The following is a 22,775-nucleotide window of genomic DNA, read 5'->3' as shown; positions in this document are numbered from 1 at the left end:
GAAATCGATTTACGTAGTGAAAAGAGAGGGAGATATAGGGGGACATAGATAGATAGAGAGAAAGAGAGTGAAAGATGAGGTGGGAAAGAGAGCGCGAGAGAAAGAGATAGAGTCAGAGAGAGAAAGAGAGAGAGATAGAGAGAGAGAGAGGGAGAGGGAGAGAGAAAGAAAGAAGGAGAAGGTAAGATTAGAAAACAGATGAAAAGAAGAAGGGAATGAGAGTGTGTATGAGAAAGAGAGAACGAGAGAGAGGGGAAGAGAGTAAGAAAGAGGTATAGAATAAAGAGAGAGTATGTGAGATAGAAAGAGTGTGCTAGAGAAGAGAGAAAGAGTGAGTTTGTTTGGAAGAGAGAGAGAGTGTTAGCAAGAGAGAGAGAGATAGAGATAGAGAGAGAGAGAGAAAGAGACCGCGTAAGAAAGAGAAAGAGGAGAGAAAGAAAGAGGGAGATAGAGGGAGAGAAAGAGAGAGAAAAATAGTATAAGAGAAGAAGGAAAAAAGAGAGAGAGAAAGAAATAGTAAAAGAGAAAAAGGAAAGAAGAGAGAGAGAGAGAGAGAGAGAAAGAGTATAAGAGAAGAAGGAAATAATAGAGAGAGAAAGAGAGAGAGTGGGAGAGACAGAGAGAGCGAAATAGTTTATGAGAAAAGGAAAAGAAAGAAGGAGATGAGAGAAAAAGAAGAGAGAGAGAGAAAGTAAGAGAGAGAGAAAGGAAGAGAGAGAGTGTATGAGAGAGAGAGAGAGAGAGGGAGAGAGTAAGAGTTAGAGAGAGAGAGAGAGAGATACCGTAAGAAAGAGAAAGAGGAGAGAAAGAAAGAGGGAGATAGAAGGAGAGAAAGAGAGAGAAATAGTATAAGAGAAGAAGGAAAGAAGAGAGAGAGAGTGAAAGAGTATAAGAGAAAAAGGAAAGAAGAGAGAGAGAGAGAGAGAGAGAGAGAGAGAGTAAGAGGAGAGAAAGAAAGAGGGAGATAGAAGGAGAGAAAGAGAGAGAAATAGTATAAGAGAAGAAGGAAAGAAGAGAGAGAGAGTGAAAGAGTATAAGAGAAAAAGGAAAGAAGAGAGAGAGAGAGAGAGAGAGAGAGAGAGAGTGAAAGAGTATAAGAGAAGAAGGAAAGAAGAGAGAGAGAGAAAGAGAGAGAGAGAGGGGGAGAGACAGAGAGAGAGAGAGAAATAGTTTATGAGAAAAGGAAAAGAAAGAAGGAGAAGAGAGAAAAAGAAGAGAGAAAGAAAGTAAGAGAGAGAGAGTGTGTGTGTGAGAGAGAGTGAGAAAGAGATTGGGAGAGAAATAATGTAAGGGAAGAGGGAAAAAAAGGAAGATAAGAGAGAAAGGTAAGAGAGAGTTAAGAGAGAGAAAAGAAAAAGAGATGAGAGGGGGAGCGAAAACAAGTGGATAGGAAAAGAAATAAAACATATTTATTGATATGTATAAATATTGTTAATTTAAATTAAACGATCTAGCAATTAAGGTGCAAAAAATCGCCCAGTGGTGACCCTTCTAGTAGTGACTACGTCTCATTGCCAAACAGGTCGCGAGGACACTGCAACGGACGTGATTGGTGGCAGAGATGAAAGTACTAAATACTAAGAAGTGTGTTCTTTTATTTCTTTATCTTTTAATCTATATTTAAATAAAAGAGAGAACTTCATATACACATGTTAGGATGGTCTTTATGTTATATATTTAATTGGGTATGGAACGTAAATAAACAGAACTGTTTATTTTGCTAAATCTTTGGTTTCAAGACAAAGAATGGTTTTAAGTGCATCAGAGTAAATAATTGGTTGAAAATTAATGACATAGAAACGGGCCAGATTTGAATTGAGATTTAACAAGAGATTCGCATCGTTTTTCTGCATCCGCTATCTCTGGTACACGCGGTCGGTTTTGGGATGGTTAGGGACATCGCGGACATCGCCGGCATCCTCGAAGACGGAACGTAACGGAAACGTAGATGAAAGGAAAGGAAAAGCATCAAGATTCAAGGTCGACTTTTAGTTTCTTTCGTCCCGGATAACAATTTCACTTTTGTTTGATGGCAGCTTTCACGCCTCCGCCGCACCGGCCCAGAAACCTTTCCTCCTCCCGGATATTTTCCACCAGTCCCACGGGCTCTTCAACGCTTTTTCCCGGCTACTAACAAGAAAAAATCAATTGCGAATGGTCTCAAACAGTTCGCAAATTAACCGCTTACATCACGGGAAAAAAAAACATCAACAAAAAGTGCAATAATTCAAGAATTTCGTTATAAATATTTTCGTTTAATTTACGACCAGCCACAACCTTTCAAACCGTTGTCGTCGCAACTGGCACAATCGAGATCTACCTGGTTCTGCAGTTAATTATTTATTATAAGAACTTACATAATCTATGTGAAAATTTCTCTACGCGCTCCTTTAAAATAATTGATGAAACAGGAAGTGGTCCTGATTCGCCTGAAATAAATACACTGAACTCGATATGTCGTTCAATTTATGTTACGGTTGCCAGATATGAGGCTAACAATGTTGCTAAGTTGTTCTCATAGTAGAAGATGATATGATGCTCTCTTGAATTAAGATTTTCTAACTAGAATAATAGATGGTCCTGATCTTCTTTCTGGTATATCTTTTTGTTTTCCCAGTGTCAATACTAGAAATAATTGCATATTTAATGTTCGATTCTATAAATGAAATTATGCCTTCTATAAATTTTAGTAATAAATGGCCAAATCTGCATGGTGACTTCTTCTCCCTTTCCCTCTCTCTCTCTCACTCTCACTCTCTCTTTTCCCTCCAACTTTGTCTTTCTCTATCATTTTCACTCACTTTTTCTTTCACTCTCACATACTCTCGCTCACTCTCTCTCTCTCTTTCTCTCTTTCCTCCTGCACAAACTCCTCATCTCCTTCCAAATAGGACCAACATAGTTCACAATATTATTAGGTGCTTTTACTACATTAGAAAACGTGTTAAAAAAGTTAACGTAACAATCTAAATAGATTTTTGTATACGTATACATTTTCCATTTGTAATATCGGATTATTATTATATTAGTGTCATTAGAAAGGATCACAATTTAGGGTCAATTTTTTTTCAGTTTTGTCTTGCATTGACTAATACAAACTTTCTGACGTTCTTACTGTCATTGCAATTTTTATTTCTTTCATCAGCTCAAAGTGATTTATTGCCCCCCAGCTTGTAAAGACTGCAATAAAATGTATTTATTATACCTCGTCCAACTGTGCATTTATGAATAAATCATTTTGTAAAACCATTTGCTCTAAAAGATCCAAATAGGGAAAACTCTTCATAACTTTCATAAAACTATGTTGAGTGAAAAACGTCTTGTTCACTTTTAACAAGAAATATCCAACAATTCTAAAAAAACATTAATAAGTCAATGAACGTATTATTTTCTTTAATTTATTTTAAATAATTTGAATAAAACATTTTACATCCTAATAACAACTCACAGAGACAACCTTTTGAAATGTTACGGTAGCCTACATACTACGTTTGATAATTAACATTCTGCAAATAGTTTCAAAAGATTTTTTCGTTTTTATTATAAATCTAGATGACTTAATTTGCTGAAGTTAGAAAGAAACTGCTTTCAAAAGGTGGTATTTGATAATTAACATTTTTTAAATAATTTAAATTTTTTTTCGTTTTTATAACAAGTGTGGACAACTCGATTTATTGCAACTTCTCATGTGGTGTTTCCTTCGTAGTCTGATAATGTCAAACATTAATATATATTGAGTATTTTAGAAATATATATTTCCTTAAAATAATAATTTTGGGCTTGTAATTAGGTACCAGGGAATGCTGTTTTATTGGGTGGTTTTGATCGTTCAGTTGAAAAGGTCAGGGTAAAAATCATAAGACCAGGTATAAATAATTTGGCTTCTTCACAATTGCCAAATATTTCAAATCAAATATTAAAAAAAAAGTAATGGAAGCTAATACCTCAAGTTTTGTAGCAATTTGAAAGCTAGCTACAGTATTTTTTTCGTTGACACTTTTCAGGTAGCATTAGACAAAAGCTACAACGACGAAGTTTACCTGAAAACTTAAAAAACATAATTTTCTCTTAAAATTATGCAATAATTCTTAAATACAGTTAACTTAACTTGGGGCAATAAAAAAACGTTACTCCGAATGATTAGGGTGATTCTTGGTTGATTTCTACTGTTCGTTTAAGTAAATTCTTATAAAAAAAACATGTCGAGTATATTTAATTTCTGGCCTTTTACCAATCGCAAAAAAATTAGATCGAATATTAAACAGTACTTACTAATATTTCGAGTTTTGTAGAAATTTGAAAGTTAGCTACAGTATTTTTTTCGTTGACACTTTTCAGGGAGCATTAGACATAGTTTTCTCTTAAAATTGTGCAATAATTCTTAAATACAGTTAGCTTAATTTGGGACAATAAAATAATGTTTACTCCGAATGATTAGGGTGATTCTTGATTGATTTCTACTGTTCGTTTAAGTAAATTCTTGTAAAAAAACAAGTCGAATATATTTAATTTCTGGCCTTTTACCAATCGAAAAAAATTTCAAATCGAATGTTAAACAGTACTTACTAATATTTCGAGTTTTGTAGAAATTTGAAAGCTAGCTACAGCGGTAGCCGAGTGGTTAGCATGAGAGACTCTCACGCCGCGGTCGTGGGTTCGATTCCCACCGTCGCCTCTGGCCCTTTTTACCCGATAACCTCCAATTTGAACACACAAGAAATCGTACTATGGCTAATATGCAAGATCATAAGGCCAATTAAAAAAAAAAAAATAAATAAAAAAAAATTAAAAAAAAAAAGTTTTTTCTTAAAATTGTGCAATAATTCTTAAATACAGTTAGCTTAACTTGGGGCAATAAAAAAATGTTTACTCCGAATGATTAGGGTGATTCTTGATTGATTTCGACTGTTCGTTTAAGTAAATTCTTGTAAAAAAAAAACAAGTCGAGTATATTTAATTTCTGGCCTTTTACCAATCGCAAAAAATTTCAAATCGAATGTGAAACAAGTAGTCCCCACTAGTAACTCGAGTTTTATAAATATTTGAAAGCTGATAGAGCTTTTTTTTTATCGTTGACACATTTCAAGAAACGGTTCACAAAAATACACGATGAAATTGGCCTGAAAACTTGACAAAAATTGTTTTGCCCTAACATTTTGCAATGATCGATACATCTTACAGTTGGCTGAATTTGGTGCAGCTAGAAAGAAACCGTTAAGTGTTAAGTCCCTCCAAATATTTAGCCTAATTGCTAACTTATTTCAACAGTTTACGTACATTCTTATAAGAAAGCACTAGGTCAAGCATAATTAATTTGACCTATTCAATTGCAAAATTTTACAAGCGTGGCAAAAAATACTGTCCCCAGTATATCAAGTTTCGTGGAAATTTGAAAGCAGGATTCGGTTTTAGTGTCATTGTCCCTGCCAAATGTCAAGTTCCAACGGTCAAGTTGGCCGTTTCCCCTGAAAATATGACAAAAGTACTTTATACTTTTAAGTTTCCGGTGGTCGATACGTCTAGATAAATATAGATGACCAGATTTCGTGCAGTTAAAAAAAAATCTCTCTCCAAATGTTTAACCTGATTTTGGTTGATTTTCGCTATTCACTTTAGCAGATTTTCGTAAATAAAGTACCAGATCAATTATTGGTAATTTGGCTTATTTACATGCCAAACCTTAGAATCAAATAAAAAATATAGTCTCTTAATACATCAGGTTTTTTTGGTAATTTGACGTCAAGATTCGGTTTGTGTGTCATTGTTCCTACGAAAGGAGAAGTTCCAATATCTGAAGTTGGTCATTTATCCTAAAAATATGGCACCATTATTTAGTAGTTTTATACATTAAAAATATAATTGGTTTAATTTGGGCAGTTAGAAAAAAACCGTTTCCAGTTAAGTCCCTCCAAATGCTTAGCCTGGTTGTTAACTGATTTCCATAGTTCGTTTAAATAGATTTTTTTATAGAATGCACCAGATCAATTATTATGCCCAATTTTAGGTTCAAATGACAAAAAATACAGTTTAAATAAAATTTTATAGAAATTTGAAATCATAATTTGGTTTCTGCGTCATTGAGCGAGCTAAATGAGAAGTCCCAATGGAAAAATTCGCCAATTATCCTAAAAATATGGCACCCTTATTTGGTTGTTTTATTTATGAATTTTGACATCATAATTCGGTTTTTCCGTCATTGTTCCAAATTTGAAGTTTCAACGGTGAAATTGGCCGTTTGCCCTGAAACATGAAAATATTGTTTTGGCACTTTCAAATTTGCACGTGAGATTTGGATAAAATCAATTTAGAGCAGTTCTAATAAAACTTTTTGCAATAAATTCCTCCAAATGCTTAGGATGACTTTTGGACGATTTCAGTTCATCAAGTAATTAAAAAAAAATTATACCAGATTAAACGCAAATAAATTTTGCCTCACCACCCTCAAAGTCATAAAATGTTATAAAATCAGCTTTCGTTGAAATTGAAAATGATGATAAATATTTTTGACTTTGACCGATTTAAGGAAGCAGTACATAATAGTGTTAGCCAAATGTAAAGTTTTGTAATCTATTAGGTTAAGCCAAGGATTTAAATGATGGGCTAAGCTGGCGGCCACGTTCATCTATGGTTTATTCCATGACACAACCGACAAGCGTTCCAGCATCTAATCGGCTATCATTCGGAAGGCTGGATGTGGATATAATCGAGAGGCGATTGCGGCGAGATAACTATTAGCATTAGAAAATGTGTGTTAGAACATCCTGGAAACTTCTGGTCTAGCCTTTGTCTGTTGCAAAGCTCCGTCACAATTACCTCTCTTGCTTCTCTTTCGACACGCGAATCCATTGTGTCGTCATTCAACAAGATTCGCAGGTTCCGTCAATGGACATGAAATTGATCCATTATTCTCAGCCCGATTCTTAACGTCCTCAATTGGAAAAAATGGGGTATAAATTATATTTGGATAGATTCGTAGTGTGGGAAAAATTAACGAAGCTATAAGGAAAATAGTAAGTCCCAATCTATACGCCAAATAAATACCTACTCCTTTATAATTTTTTTTATACTTTTATCTGATGGAATAAAAAATGGATATAATCTGAAAATTGTAATTTTCCCAATATTCAGGTTGCTTTAGGGGATGAGGGTGTGTGTAGTCTCACTATCAAAATTATAATGTACTTCCTTGTCTGTAGAAACATAAAGATTTGGTATAAAGCTAGGCCTTATATTGTAAAAAAAAATGGAAAGAATCTAAAAATTTAAATTTTCTAAAAATCCAGGTTGCTTTATAGGGTAGTCACCATCAAAATTATAAGGCTCTTCCTGTATTGGTAGAAACATAAAAATTTAATGTATGCTTTATATTGTAAAAAATGGAAAGAATCTGAAAATTGCAATTTTCCCAAAATTCATGTTGCTTTAGAGTATGAGGGTGTAGTCTCACCATCAAAATTATAAAGTACTTCCTGGATAGGTAAAAACATGAAATTTGGTACATAGGTGGGTCTTATACTGTAAAAAATGGAAATAATCTGAAAATTGCAATTTTCCCAAAATTCATGTACTTTAGGGGATGAGGGTGTAGTCTCACCAACAAAATTATAAGGCACTCCCCAAATAGGGAGAAACATGAAATTTGGTACAAAGGTAAGTCTTATATTGTAAAAAATTGAAAGAATCTGAAAATTGCAATTTTCCCAAAATTCATGTTGCTTTAAAGGTGTCTTATCATCAAAATTATAAGACACTTCCTGTATGAATAGAAATATGGTATTTGGTAAAAATTTAGGACTTATAAGTCAAGGTAAGAATCTTAAAATTGCAATTTTCTCTTCTTACAGGAGAAAATCGACGACATGCATAATCGCTCTTGTGCCTCGATAAAAACCAAGAAGACGTCCACGATGCTGAACCGAACAAAAAATATTATATCCCAACAAAAACCTAACCGTGAAAAAAGGGCCAAGATTCAAACCCCCCCCCCAAAAAAAAAGTCTATCGATGTAATGATATCTAAACTGTGGTCAACTCCATTCTTTCACTCCATAACCTGGGAGAACTCAAAAGAAAAGATAAAAGTTCCAGAACCTCCCAAAAAACGTCAGCCTAACATAGTAGTGATATAAAAGAACAGTGTTGCTCATAAAAGTAGGAGTGATGTGAGGTTGGCCGCAATGTAAATATCACTACTTCGATAGGTACACTTTTTTGGGAGGGAGTTGAAACTTTTATCTTTTCTTTTGAGTTCTCTCAGGTTATTTCTTATTAAACAAAGAACGGGCTTGGCCATAGTGTAGATGTCATTACATTGATAAGCTAATTTTTTTGGAGGGGGTCTGGAACTTGGCCCTTTTTTCACTATTGGGTTTTTGTGGGATACATTAATACAAAACTACTTTTTAATTTTTAATCTGTTGTCAACTTCTAGCATCCTGTTGTCAAATTTCACTTTGACTTCGTGGCGTCACAACTCGATTTTCGAAAGGAAAAATGCAATTAGGTCAAATCCGGGAAGAGGTGATAATCTGAAGGGAGCCAAGTCCAGGCTGTAGGCTTTAGAGAGAGGGAAATGTCTGTTACAATCAACTCTCACACCTGTTATTATTTTAAAAAGTAATTTCCGATCAAATTCTCGACTATTGTAAATATTTGCTTTCTATTTGGAAAAGTGCACTTTACATCAGAGCTTTGTGCGTAACTTATCCAGTTAAACTTTAACAATACGTTCGATCGAACGTTACCACTACCTTTTAATTATCTTTTATGTTTGTTCCTATTTCAGCTACTTTCGTTTGCTGGAAAGCTGAGGAAGTTCGCTCCGCCTTATCGAAAAATGAAGAAGGAATGCCATACCGAAACAGGAAGGCGAACGAAAATTCACTCAAGGTAAGTTGCAGTTCTTCTATTCAATATTTATTTGAAACAAAGGGTGTAACTAGAGTGAAATGCGATCGTGATTTCTCACCGTAGTGCATGTGCTATTTCACACGTCAGCCAGTGTGGCAAAAGCGCAATTAATTTTACAAGGACTGGGAACTTTTTTATTATCTATAACTATTCCATGTTGATCAGTTCTGGCCATATACCTCAATACAAAGACACAGGATCGGCCGAAAATAATCATTGTTGATTGTCAACTTATGAGGATCAAACTGTATAGAACATTAAACTATTACAAAGTTCGGTTAAAACACCACAAAAAAAAAGTGACTTTTACTAATCTGTCTTTACCAATTCAAAGTCTATTTCTAACGCTTAGACCATTTTGATCAAAATTGATCATTTCTGGCCATAAATAATTTAAAAAAATACCAAGAATTGCTGGAAGTTTGATTTTTGATTGTTCAATAATAAAAACTGGCTTTTATCCAGTCAATTGGGAACTTCTCGTAAGTCAGTTCAACTTGAAACAGCCATAATCGACAAACGACGATTATATTGATCAAACTGTACCATATTCAATGTTTTATTTCTTTAAGAAGTTTGATAAAAATGGATCACATCCGGCTATACACTGACCTTATTAGAAATTAACAGCAGTGATCATTATGATCAAACTGTTCAAAATGTATCTCTTGCCTAGCTTCAAGCACTTCGTGCCAAACGCTGCTCAAAATTAAGAGCCACAATCGACAAACGATGATCACATTGATCAAACTGTAACATATTCAATGTTTTATTTCTTTAAGAAGTTCGATAAAAATGGATCACATCTGGCTACACACTGGCCTTATTAGAAATTAACAGGATAGCAGTGATCGTTATGATCAAACAGTTCAAAATGTATCTTTTGCCCAGCTTCAAGCACTTATTGCAAAATTAAGAGCCATAATCGACAAACTATTATCTCATTGATCAAACTGTAACATATTCAATGTTTTATTTCTTTAAGAAGTTCGATAAAAATGGATCACATCTGGCTACACACTGGCCTTATTAGAAATTAACAGGATAGCAGTGAACTGTTCAAAATGTATCTTTTGCCCAGATTCAAGAACTTCTTGCCAAACGCTGCTCAAAATTAAGAACCATAATCGACAAAAAGTGACCAATATGAATAATTATTAATTAATAATAATTATAATAATAATTAATTATAAATATAATAATAATAATTAATTATTCCTAGGCATACCCACTATAAATACCTAAATTTGGTTGCATTGATCATTACTAGCAAACCGATACAAATTTCATCCTTTTTTCAAGCCAATCAGACACTTCTGACCAATCGCTCAATATGAAATCCCATAATCGATAGACAATGATCATTATGAGAAAATTATTACGAAGTCAATTTTTTAGTCCCTTGAATATGTTATATGACTATTCAAGGGTTGAATTGGTCATATATAGACAGGATTGGCAGGCAGTGATATTACGATCAAACTATTCAAAATGTATAACTTTTATCCAGCTAATCGGGCACTTTCGACCAATCACTCCGCAAAATGAGGAATTATAATCGACAGATTAGGATCTAACGATTACGAAGTCAATTATTTAGTTTTAAGTAGTCCGATAAAAACTGATCACACCTGGGCATACTATATACACTATAAATACCCAGGATCGGCTGGCATTGATGATTGTGATCAAACTGGTCAAAATGTATACCTTTTTCTAGCCAAACAGGCACTTCTGGCCAATCGCTCTCATTGAAGAATGAAAAGCTATAATGGTCATTATGATCAAATCATTACGAGGTCAATAATTGTTTAATTCCCCTTAGGCAGTCCGATAAAAAAGATTCACTTCTGGCCACAAATGCTTTATTATAAATAGTGACCGGTTGGCTATCATTATGATCATGTTCAAAGTGTACTTTCAAAGTCCTTTTGCTCAGCTAATAAGTCACTCTAGCCAATGATTTAGCATGTAAGTACTCCGTCAATTATTTAGTTTTAATTAATCTGATAAAAATTGATCATTTGTCACCCACTACAAATACGCATCATTGGTCCTAATGATCAAACTGGTCAATATGTAAACCTTTTGCCTTGACAATCGGACACTTATGGGTATGGTTAATCGCTCCTAACAATGAAAAGCCATAATCAACAAACTAAGACCATTATGATTAAGCAATTACAAAGTCTTGTCAGTTTAGACAAAATTGATGACTTCTGGTTTTATATGTATATAACTCACTATGAAAAGCAAGGTCATATCGTCTTTGTTTGCCAATTATACGAATTACTTTCCAACTACACCAAGTCAATTAAAAAATTATTCAGAAATCGGGAGATGCGGTCTGGTGTGATGTAGGTTTCATAAAAACATTTTCTTTATCGTGCCAACGTTTCGATCTTTATTGAGATCATCTTCAGGGCTCTTTTGTCTTCTGTGTAAGTGTGCCATTGATTGTGCGTGTCCTGTTGAGAGTGCCCATCTGAAGGAGAAGGATCAATTAAAAAGTATTTTTTCCTTATTATTACTTTTTAAATTATAAATTGTTGAGAATTTAAACTGATTTTTATACTCCGTCTATTTCTTTTTTGTTGGTTCTCATTTGTTTTTCGGTTTTTCACGCTAGGATAATAATAGCACACCTATAAACGGCAGAAAACTGATATGTGCTGTAAATAAGGCTTCTTTCACTCTTAGGCCACCCAACCAGGTTCATAAATTTGAAGGTGGTGATAGGAGAATCGAAAGGGAACAAGGTTCACCTTTCGACTATCCAACTGGCCGGATGTGAGCCGCCGCCTATGAGCTGCGACATACCGCATCAAGCACGATTCGCCGAAGACCAGCAGTCATAAATCAACTCGATTTTTCTTTCCGCTTTGTAATCGCACCGGTCATTATCCGCCGGATACGAAACTTTCCGAAATGCTGGAAAAAGTCACAAATTGCTCCATTTCAAACGCCTCGCTTTTTTCAGGCCACCACCACTTTCAGCCTTCGGGGGTAAAACGATCAACGTTGCAAAAGATAATAAATGGAGTTCAAGAAATGTTCTAATCGATTCTCAGTTAGTGCCGTTGGCAACTAACAACCTACAACAACGGCATTAATTTCAAGGCTGGTAAACAATTAATTCGAATAATAATAAATAAATCTTCTTTAGAACTATTCCCTTTCCTCAAACTGTTCTATTGAAGGATAATTGTTTCTTGTTAAATATGATGTAAATTTTATGAATATTTGCTTAAGAAATGAAGTGGTTCTTTAAAAAAAACAGACTATTGACAAAAAAAAGTTTATGAATAAAATTTAGGCAATGTCCTATTTACAGTTTGTAAATTTCGTTAAGCAGGCGTCACACCTTACTAACAAATATTAGCACTGCATTTTCATATAAATTGTTATATGACTCTTCATTTTTTTATGATTTATTGAGACAAATGGCACACGCTGCACAGAAAGCTAAACAGACCAATCCCAGCTTAAGACAGTCAATTTTCTCTCTATAGCAGATTCACAAGTCACGTTTGGCTTTTGACCTTTGACGCTCATCCCCATCGGGTCATATTAAGTTCTCTCCGGCTATTTTTAAAACGGCTGTTCAATTTTTGATCGGCCCAACTGTAGAAAAATTGGCGAGGCCCCGAAATGCCAAGGATTTAATCTGTAAATATTATTAAAAGAGGCCGTTTGACGGTAATATAAACGCTTAAATCATAAAGCTTAAAGTTTAGAGTCGTGAACTTGTTTTACAAACTGGTTTGCAAATAACGAAATATGATTTACAGCCCGTTGTAGTCCGTATAAAAGACAATTATTCGGCTTTTATAAGGAGATGGGTTTTTATTTTATGCTATTTCGTACTCTCAAATCCGAATATGATCGGCCTGATTATCCAAGGAAATCGTTTTCAAACCGCTTTCCATGCAGATTTGTGACAAAATTCCTTTACTTGGTCATTTTATTGGGTTGTCCGGAAAATAATGCAGGATTTTGGTATTAAACAAAAAAAAAGAAACTAGTTACTTTAAAGCAATGTTCTTTAATCAAAATAATTTCCCATACTCTCAATACATTTCTCCCAACGTGTTGGTAACTTATTAATTCCGTCTGAGTAGAATTCAGAATTTTTAGAATTGATAAAGTCAATAAATGCATTTTCCAGTTCCGTTTGATTTTTGAATATTATGTGTTGTAAGTAGTGGTCCAGGTGTCTAAAAAAATGGTAGTCAGTAGGCGAGAGGTCCGGAGAGTAGGGTGGGTGAGGCAAAGTTTCATAGCCAAGCTCCAATAATTTTTGTGACGTTACACGTGACACATGTGGTCGAGCGTTGTCATGCAACAAAATGGGCCCTTTCCGATTGACCAAAGAGGGCTTCATTACTGCCAATTTCTGATGCATGGTATTAATTTGGTTACAGTATGATTCAGCATTGATGGTTTCGCCAGGATTTAAGAAGCTGTAGTGTATTAAACCAAATGAAGCCCACCATACCGTAACCATTACCTTTTTTTGATGAGTTGGGGGCTTTGGAAAATGTATTGGAGCTTCTCCTTTGTCGAGCCACTGTCCAGAACGTCTAGTGTTATCGTAGAGAATCCACTTTTCGTCACATGTAACAATTCTGGCCAGAAATGGGTCATTTTTGTTTCGACAAAGAAGTGATGCACAAACATCAAAGCGCTGATTTTTTTGGCGATCGTTTAATGAGTGTGGAACCCAATTTTCGAGTTTTTTCACTTTTCCAATCGCCTTGAGGTGGTCAGCGACGGTCGTTTTACTGACTTTGAGTTGCTCTGCAAGTTCTCGAACGGTTGTTTTGGGGTTTTCTTCCACCACTGATCGCAGAACATCATCATTAAGAGAGGAAGGCCTTCCACGACCTTCTTCATCTTCAAGGCTGAAATCTCCCTCCCGAAATTTTTTAAACCACCTTTGCACAGTGCACTCATTAACACAACCCTCGCCCCAGACTTGGTTAATGTTTCTAGCCGTTTGGGCTCCGCTTCGGCCGAGTTTAAACTCGTAAAAGAAAATCGTACGAAATTCTCGCTTTGACATTATAAGGATGACTGAATTATTTCCAAGTAGCGGAATGCTACAGAGGTAAACAAACAATATCATTTGGAAGAGGATTAACAAATGAGTAATCCTGTAAACGTAAACAGAATATTTTATATAGATTTTTTTTAATGAAAACTTAAAATCCTGCATTATTTTCCGGACAACCCGATAAAACGAAAGGTCGACGTTTTTAAAATTACCCTGGGTTGTGGTCGGATCGTCGACACAGCAGTTAGCATGTAATCATGTTCGCAGACGTGCAACATTACCGTAGGTCGAGAGTTTGAGCCGATTATTACTACAGTAGTCAGTAACTGATCACATCTCATCTCTTTTCCAAGTCTGGATGAAGAATCAAATAAAAAATAGAAGAAATCCTACAATGGTAGGTGGTGAGATATAAAAACATTCTCAGGCAAAACAATATCTCTAAAAAGATTAATAAAACAAACGAAGTGGATCCTATTGAAAGACATCATGCTGAAATATAAATAATTATTAAGATTTATACAATACACATATGGGTAGCAACCTAGGCCCGATACTGCAGACATAATTATTACACATCTATTAAATACAGTCATACCACAATTTCCTTTCACATTACCCTTCCTCACTAAATACGTAGATGATATATTGACAACAGTTCCCACAGAACAAATTCTAACTACATTAGATACATTTAATAGCTTTCACCCACGCCTACAATTTACACGTGAAATCGAAAACAACAAAAAATACCATTTTTAGGTACACTCGTAATAAAACAACCAGATGGCACATTAATCACAGATTGGTATCAAATACCAAGAAACACAGATCACTACCTCAACTTCATCTCACCATCCTCTTCATACAATAATAAACACGGCCAAAGGGTTACTTCACAGAATGATTACCCTGAGCCATGAATCATTTCATCACAAGAGCATAAAGATATACAAACAGATCCTCCATAAAAATCTCTACCCTAAACAATTAACAGAATAATCAACAACCATAACTAAACACTAACACCATCCACTATTACTAATAATACTACATTAAGTCTATCGAATACAACCAAACCAGCACACATTTCCATGCCATTTATTCAAGGCCTATCACATAAATTAGACACATTTCTCTCGTCCGATAACTTCAAAATAGCTTTCAAAAATTATAAAACAATTCAAACACTTTTTTCCAAAATTAAAGATCCCACACCAATAACAAATAAATCTGACGTAATTTACAAGATCAACTGTTCAAACTGTCCGGCAACTTACATCGGTCTTACATCCCAATATCTGGACAAGAGAGTAAAGCAACATATCTATGTTTGCAAAAAACCCAAGAAAAATCCTACAGCACTCGCTACCCACCATTTTGAACACAAACACAATTTCGACTTCAAAAATCCCAAAATATTACACACAGAACAAAACAAACATAAACGTAATTTTTTAGAAATGGTTTATATCAACAGAGATAAACACAGCATCATTTACAGAACAGATACATGTAAACTCAGTCGCAGCTACGCCAATATCATTAATCAAATTCAATATAGATAACATACATGTATGATTACATTACATTCCACACATCAAATATGTTTCACATAGTCCAACAATTTAGCTTTCCTTTTCCTATTTATCCCTTTCTATATAATCCTGAAAGGATAATCTGGCCGAACCATTACCAACACATTTTTCCCTTCGTCCGCACTTTTCACCTCAAAGAAGCCGAGGCCTTATACAAAAATGTCTTTTCTATACCGACTGCCTTTCCCGCTCCTCCAAAATCCAACATATATAAACATAAAACAGCAAAATCTCACTGGCACTCTCGACACGACACGTAAGAATGGCACAATTACACAGAAGACAAAACTTTGAGTGAATAGAAAACTTTGATTGAATATAAAAAAATATATGTATATATATTTTGCATTGTATAAATTCACTTTTTCACATCCTAAATGTATTTGTTAAATGTAAACACTGTTTGTAAATCCGAGGCCCTGAAGATGATCTCAATAAAGATCGAAATGTTGGCACGATAAAGAAAATGTTTTTCTGAAACCTACATCACACTAGACCGCATCTCACGATTTCTGAAATATTTATACAATACATTCGACAATTCATTCGACTGTTAAACAAACTGTTACACCTTGTGTTAATAACTCAACGAGAGAAAATGTTCTAAATATAAATTCACTTACTTATTTGGAAGTCAATTTTCAACGTCACAAAGAGATGTAAACGAAATTGGTCAATTATATCATATAATATGACCAAAAATAAATAGCCAGTGTCGAATGACAATGTGTGATAAAGCCATTGCGGATGGATATTCTATAAAGACATTATTTGAAACGTATTAGGTGTTACCATTTTGAAATCAATCTTACATTTGTGAATATACTGTGATCAACATCCCTTTCTGGTCAATTGATAAACAAAATGAACTGTGAAATTCGACTGATGGTCAAACTCAAACTTTTGTTTAATTAACCCTACGAGAGAAATTGTTTTAAATATAAACTGACTTATTTGAAAGTCGATTTTCAACTTTACAAAGTGATCTAATCGAAATTGGTCAATTATATCATATAATACGACCAAAAATAAATAGCCCGTGTCGAATGACAATAATCATTGTGATAAAACCATTGCGGATTGATATTCTATAAAGACATTGTTTGAAAAGTATGAAGTTTCACCATTTTGAAGTCAATCGTACATTGACGAATCAAGTATGATCAACGTTGACCCCTTTCTGGTCAATTGATAATCAAAATGAACGGTCAAATTCTACTGATGATCAAACTGTTACACGTTGTTTTATTAACCCTAGGAGAGAAATTGATTTAAATATAAATTAACCGACTTATTTGAAAGTCGATTTTCAACTTTACAAAGTGATCTAATCGAAATTGGTCAATTATATCATATAATACGACCAAAAATAAATAGCCCGTGTCGAATGACAATAATCATTGTGATAAAATCATTGCGGATGGATGTTCTATAAAGATATTCCTTCAAATATATATGATTATACCATTTTGAAGGCAATCGTACTTTGACGAATAAAGTATGAGCAACAGTGACCCCTTTCTGGTCAATTGATAATCAAAATGAACGGTCAAATTTGACTGATGGTCAAACTGTTACACGTTGTTTAATTAACCCTACGAGAGAAATTGTTGTAAATACAGATTTACTGACAAATTTAGAAGTCATTTTTCAATTTCACGAAGAAATCTAATCGAAATTGGTCAATTATAGTCATATAATTACATTAAAATTATATACAGGATGTCCTTTTTAGATGGCCCGACTGAATTTCTCATGAACCAATGACGCTATATAAAAAAAAGTATTTAATATTTTTTAGTCTAGTTTCAGGCCCAGATCAACTCCAAAATTTCAAATACGATCCTATTCATCCTGACACATCATTTTAAAGGATTTTTTACGCTGAAAACAACGGTGCAATCGGATTTTAAATTGGCCTAAAATTACAAAATTATCGTAAAGGGTTTGGGGACAAACATTCAGTGGCAAACTATTCATCAATCATATTCATGTTCAAACTGCCTGCCTTGCGTAAAGATGCAGAGATTTATTCTTTTTCATCGGTGCTCAGAGCGACAGAGCCAGAGGAGATGGATTGACAATTCTTTGCCTACGTTCTTCAACTGAGGTTGCTGGGTTACAATTGGCGTAGACACTGGTTTTTAAATGGCCCCACAGAAAATAGATTTTGAATGTGTGGTAGTTAGTGACCGTTAATCGATAATTATTCAGAAATCGTGAGATGCGGTCTGGTATGATGTATGTTTGAGAAAAACATTTTCTTTTTCGTTTCAACGTTTCGATCTTTATTGAGATCATCTTCAGGGCTTGGGATTTACAAACATTGTTTACATTTAACAAATACATGTAGAATGTGAAAAAAAGGGAAGTTATACAATGAAAAATATATATATTTTTTTAATATTCAATCAAAGTATTTCTACTCACTCAAAGTGTTTTTCTTCTGTGTAATTGTGCCATTCTTGCGTGTCCTGTTGAGAGTACCAGTGAAATATTGGTTTTGTGGTTATATATGTTGGATTTTGAAGGGATGGGGAAGGAAGACGGTATAGAAAAGACGTTGGCACGATAAAGAAAATGTTTTTCTGAAACCTACATCACACCAGACCGCATCTCACGATTTCTCAATAATTATAGATTTTGGAGTTGAACTGGGCCTGATATACCCTGTATAGTTTTTCTCCAAAAAAGGTAAAAATTTGCAACTAGACTAAAAAATATTAAAGACGTTCTTTTTTATAGCGTCTTTGGTTCAAGAGAAATTCAGCTGGGCCATCTAAAAAAGGACACTGTATAGCGGAATGGATTTGGCAAGATACGTTTTCCTTGTTGTAATCTTTGATAAGGATATCTTCGAATCAGAGAACGTTGCAAGCCGTCCGAAGTTACTTCTCGGAAATCCGGTATCCAATGCCTACGGTGAGTGAAAGATAAAGCATTCAAGTAGGCGAAGACTTCCTCGTGGCACCGACTTCCGGCTGTCCTCGCTCCACAACAACTTTCGGCCGGATCGTAAAGCAAAATGTCAGGTTATCTTGTTACAGAGAAACCACGATGGAGATCGCAACCTTGCCCCGGCTGTAAAATCCGTCGGGATTAACGCCACCTTCGAATTAAAAGAAAGGATCTGGCCGATATTTTATTTCGAAAAGAATTCTCTATAAAAGAAATCAATCTATGACCTTAAAATAATAATCATGAAAATAATGTGAAGGGCTGTTTCGACACCGGCCTATTCGATGAAATAGAGAAACAAGTATATAGGAACATTATTAATCCCAGTATAGATAAGGATTTAAAAAAATACATTATCATTAAACCGAAGGTTTTGTCTGAAAGGAAAACTCAAAATACATAAAAGAAATTAATTATCAGTAACTAAAATTTAGTCAAGGGTGATACATACAGCTGAACACTAGACAAGATTTAGATGTTTTATTATGTACTAAAGTCAGGGTAATATTTCATAATTAAGTTTATTATTAACGGAATATATCGTTAAAAAATCAATCATTAGTTTCATTGTCATCTGGTTACGTTCAACCTTGCTGACTTCATCTTCCGGTCACAAAGCCAGACTTTTATTCAAAAGCAATGAACCTTCAGTTCTGTAGGGATTTGAAGGAAAACTTAGGAATATTGACCTTTGTGGAGATAGTGCAGAAAAAGAAAAACTTTATATCTAAGTAAGTAGTACAATTGATTATAGTGGTGCTCCTTGTCTCCGAAGATCTTGACGTCGTTCTTGACCAATATGACTCATTTTCCTTCAAACCTGCTCAGCCTATCAACCTTGTGGATGTCTCGGTTTTTCGGCGGGTCTTTTCTATATTTCGTCTCTGTTGAAATATTAAACGAACGGAAACAACATCGTTCAATTATTTTTTTTACAGATGTAAATCAGTAGTACTCGGGCTTGTGAAAATCCGTTTATCCTGGGGTGAACAGCCGTGTCTTTCCTGGAGGAAGAGATTGCACAAGAGGAGAGCGGGATGCCTAATGGAGTTTCGAGTCGGAACATCCCGATCTCATTCCATTCGGCCGTGGAAAAATGAATAAATTAAAAATCTTTCGTATCCCCTGGGAAATTTTGCAATTTCCCTAAGGTCAATCGGGCCTTTTCCCTTCAGTCATTTGTTCTGAGAGCGTCTTAAATATCATTGTCACGTTAGTTATTTCTTTCTACCGAAATAGCCCATAACCAAAGACAATTGATAAACTGATACAAAAATTAAGCTTAATAATAAATAATTCAGTCAGTCTCTTTAAAGATACACTTCGACAATTTATTTAGTTTAAAATGTAGATTAAAAAATGTATCTCTTGTAAATTAACGATTTAGCTTTAGCGAGACAGTAAAATCGTAGGGCCTTCCATCACATGTTCTTGATCAACAAACCCATCATCTTTTCTTTGGTGATTGATCAGCCTTCTCAGTTTAAATTATTTTTTTTTCCAAAAGGTAGATCGAGGATGAGGCCAGGAAGACAGAAACAACATCTATTTTCTTGTCGAACTTTCGGCTATCCGTTATCCACACTTGTACCTGTTCATATAGTACAACGATTTTTTTCGAAGTCCTGATGAAGGCGATATATTCTGCCGAAAGCTCGACAAGAAAATAGATGTTGTTTCTGTCTTCCTGGCCTCATCCCCGATCTACGTTTTGGAAAGAAAAAAATATATTTAAACCCATCATCATTTTAATATAACTTTCACTCTCAACCTTTAATCATGAGCTACTGAGTTACTAGGTTTACCATGCATTTTTTACTTCACAAGTTTTTTTTTTAATTTATACTTATATTAATAAATAATACATTAGATTTAGTGGTCTATTGGACATATTACTTCTTTCAATTAATTAATCATTTTATATAAGGTTTTGGTTGAAATGAAAAAGCTAGTGCCACAAGCGGGATTCGAACCCACGACCTTCGGCTAAATACGCCGTTGGTCTAACCACTTAGGTAGGCCGTACAATGGAGCTGTTTTCAGCCTAACTTGCTCCGAATGGGGCCGGATGATCCAAAAGCGAAGAAACGACTGAGCACGCGTCCATTAGAACAAATTCATTCGGTCGTGTTGGGCAGTGTACGGCCGAAGCACTTTCCGATCCAAATAAAGTTGTATTTTCCAGTCCTATTCGGCCGAATGGTTGCTAACTTACTTCGACTTCAACTGTCAACCACGTGACATCAAACGCTCACCATTGTTTAACGCTGTTCTTTGCTTTTTGCTTACCTTTTCATTTCGTTTTCATTTCGATGGATTGCGAAAAATTGATCAGTGCGATTGAAGAGCAGGCTCTTGGGACATGCGTGATCCACTCTTTCACCGGAGAGATGTCCAGCGGAAGCTGTGGTCAAGGATAGCTTTAGAAATCTAGAAAGCTTTAGAACGTCCAATATTTTTGTTTATTTCTTTCATTCCATTTGTATGTAAACTAAGAATTTTCGAGCAGCAACAAATCTTCAACATTCATTTGGGCTTCAACATCGTAAACTGACAACTGAAAATCGGCTACAGTGGACGACGGCGTTCGGCTATATTGCCGGTCGTCCGTTTGGTCAAATAGTTCGGCTGTCGAACGGCCGTCGTAGTTCGGTTCCAATGGACGAGCAGCCTTAAGTTATCAGGACTTCGATCCTCCCGGACACCAACTCCCCATCTCAACCTACAACCTTTCCAATCTTCCCTCCTTTTTACCATTTTTCAAATGTGTAATCAGGATTCGATTCTTTGCGACATTTGAATTGGCCACGGGGAGCTGTTAGGAAAGTTATACTTAGTGTTACTTATTCAATCCATTATATTTAGTGGTCTATTGACCAAATTCCTTCTTACAATTAATTCACCTTTTTTGTAAGGTTTTGGTTAAGATAAAAAAAGTCAGCTTCGCGAGCGGGATTCGAACCCACGACTTTCGGCTAAATACGCTGCTCTACCACTTGAGCTATCTTGACTTCGATCCACTCGCTTAATAAATAATATAAAACGAATATCAATTAAGCATAGTAGATAGAAACTAGTCGAGACAGGGAAATCAGTCGGATAGAAAATTAAGAACTTCTACTTTGTTGAATTACTTAATTTCATGTTGTTTATTTCAATTCATAATTTTTCTAAATATATGCTTTATGTGTGGTGATTAGCGACCGTTAATCGATAATTATTCAGAAATCGTGAGATGCGGTCTGGTGTGATGTAGGTTTCAGAAAAACATTTTCTTTATTGTGCCAACGTTTCGATCTTTATTGAGATCATCTTCAGGGCCTGGGATTTACAAACATTGTTTACAATTAACAAATGCATTTAGGATGTGGAAAAGTGAATTTATACAACGCAAAATATATTTTTTATATATTCGATCAAAGTATTTCTACTCACTCAAAGTGTTTGTCTTCTGTGTAATTGTGCCATTCTTGCGTGTCGTGTTGAGAGTATAAATACTTTGATTGAGTATAAAAAATTTATGCATTGTATAAATTCACTTTTCCACATCCTACATGTACTTGTTAAATGTAAACAATGTTTGTAAATCCGAGGCCCTGAAGATGATCTCAATAAAGATCGAAACGTTGGCACGATAAAGAAAATGTTTTTCTAAAACCTACGTCACACCAGACCGCATCTCACGATTTCTGAATAATTATACGCTTTATTTTTTTATATGTGAGATTTAGGCGATTTTCAAAATAGGAGAACAGAGATGGTCGCGGTAGACCAGAAACACAAGCGATAACTACCATATAAAGGAAGTGGTCGTTTCCCGCCCCTCTCACAACATGAATCACGGTTAAGGCTTGAGCCGAACGCCAAGAAAGTCCCTTGGCTTGGCATGTTAACGACCTTGGGAAATTATCATAAAACTTAATTTTTGAAATTACCACACGAACAGAAAATTTCATAGGAGACTTGTACCCCGGTGTTTTTGCATCGTGTGATCACCCCCGGCTAAAATTGGGTAATTCAGGATAATCGCAGGCTTGGCCATCGGTTGGATAAGAGTGATCGACGCTCCAGACGCCCAAGACTCCTTGGGACATTCTGCCCGTCTAGATTCGCTCAAACCGTAACTAGTTCTTTTACCCTGGCCAAACTACCACTTTGAACATTTGAAAAATTCAAGCAACTATTTTTAAATGTTTCAAAAAAAGACAATAATAAGGATATGCCGACCAGGATTAAACTACTGTCTCCAGTTA

General features: G+C 35.1%; 1 protein-coding gene across 2 annotated transcripts in view; it reads left to right on the top strand.

The window, feature by feature from the left end:
- LOC106662603 (dual oxidase maturation factor 2) overlaps positions 1-22,775 on the top strand; it is a 103,468-nt gene that overhangs the window by 22,484 nt on the left and 58,209 nt on the right. For both annotated transcript variants that reach the window (XM_024225695.1, XM_014386802.2), the window contains one exon: positions 8,786-8,889. The gene's annotated coding sequence lies outside the window, so the exon portion shown is untranslated. The remainder of the gene's footprint in view (positions 1-8,785; positions 8,890-22,775) is intronic.

Source organism: Cimex lectularius, unplaced genomic scaffold (assembly GCF_000648675.2).
Source record: "Cimex lectularius strain Harlan isolate CLEC.00 unplaced genomic scaffold, Clec_2.1 scaffold33, whole genome shotgun sequence".
Lineage (NCBI taxonomy): Eukaryota > Metazoa > Arthropoda > Insecta > Hemiptera > Cimicidae > Cimex > Cimex lectularius.
This window is presented reverse-complemented; position numbering and strand designations above follow the sequence as displayed.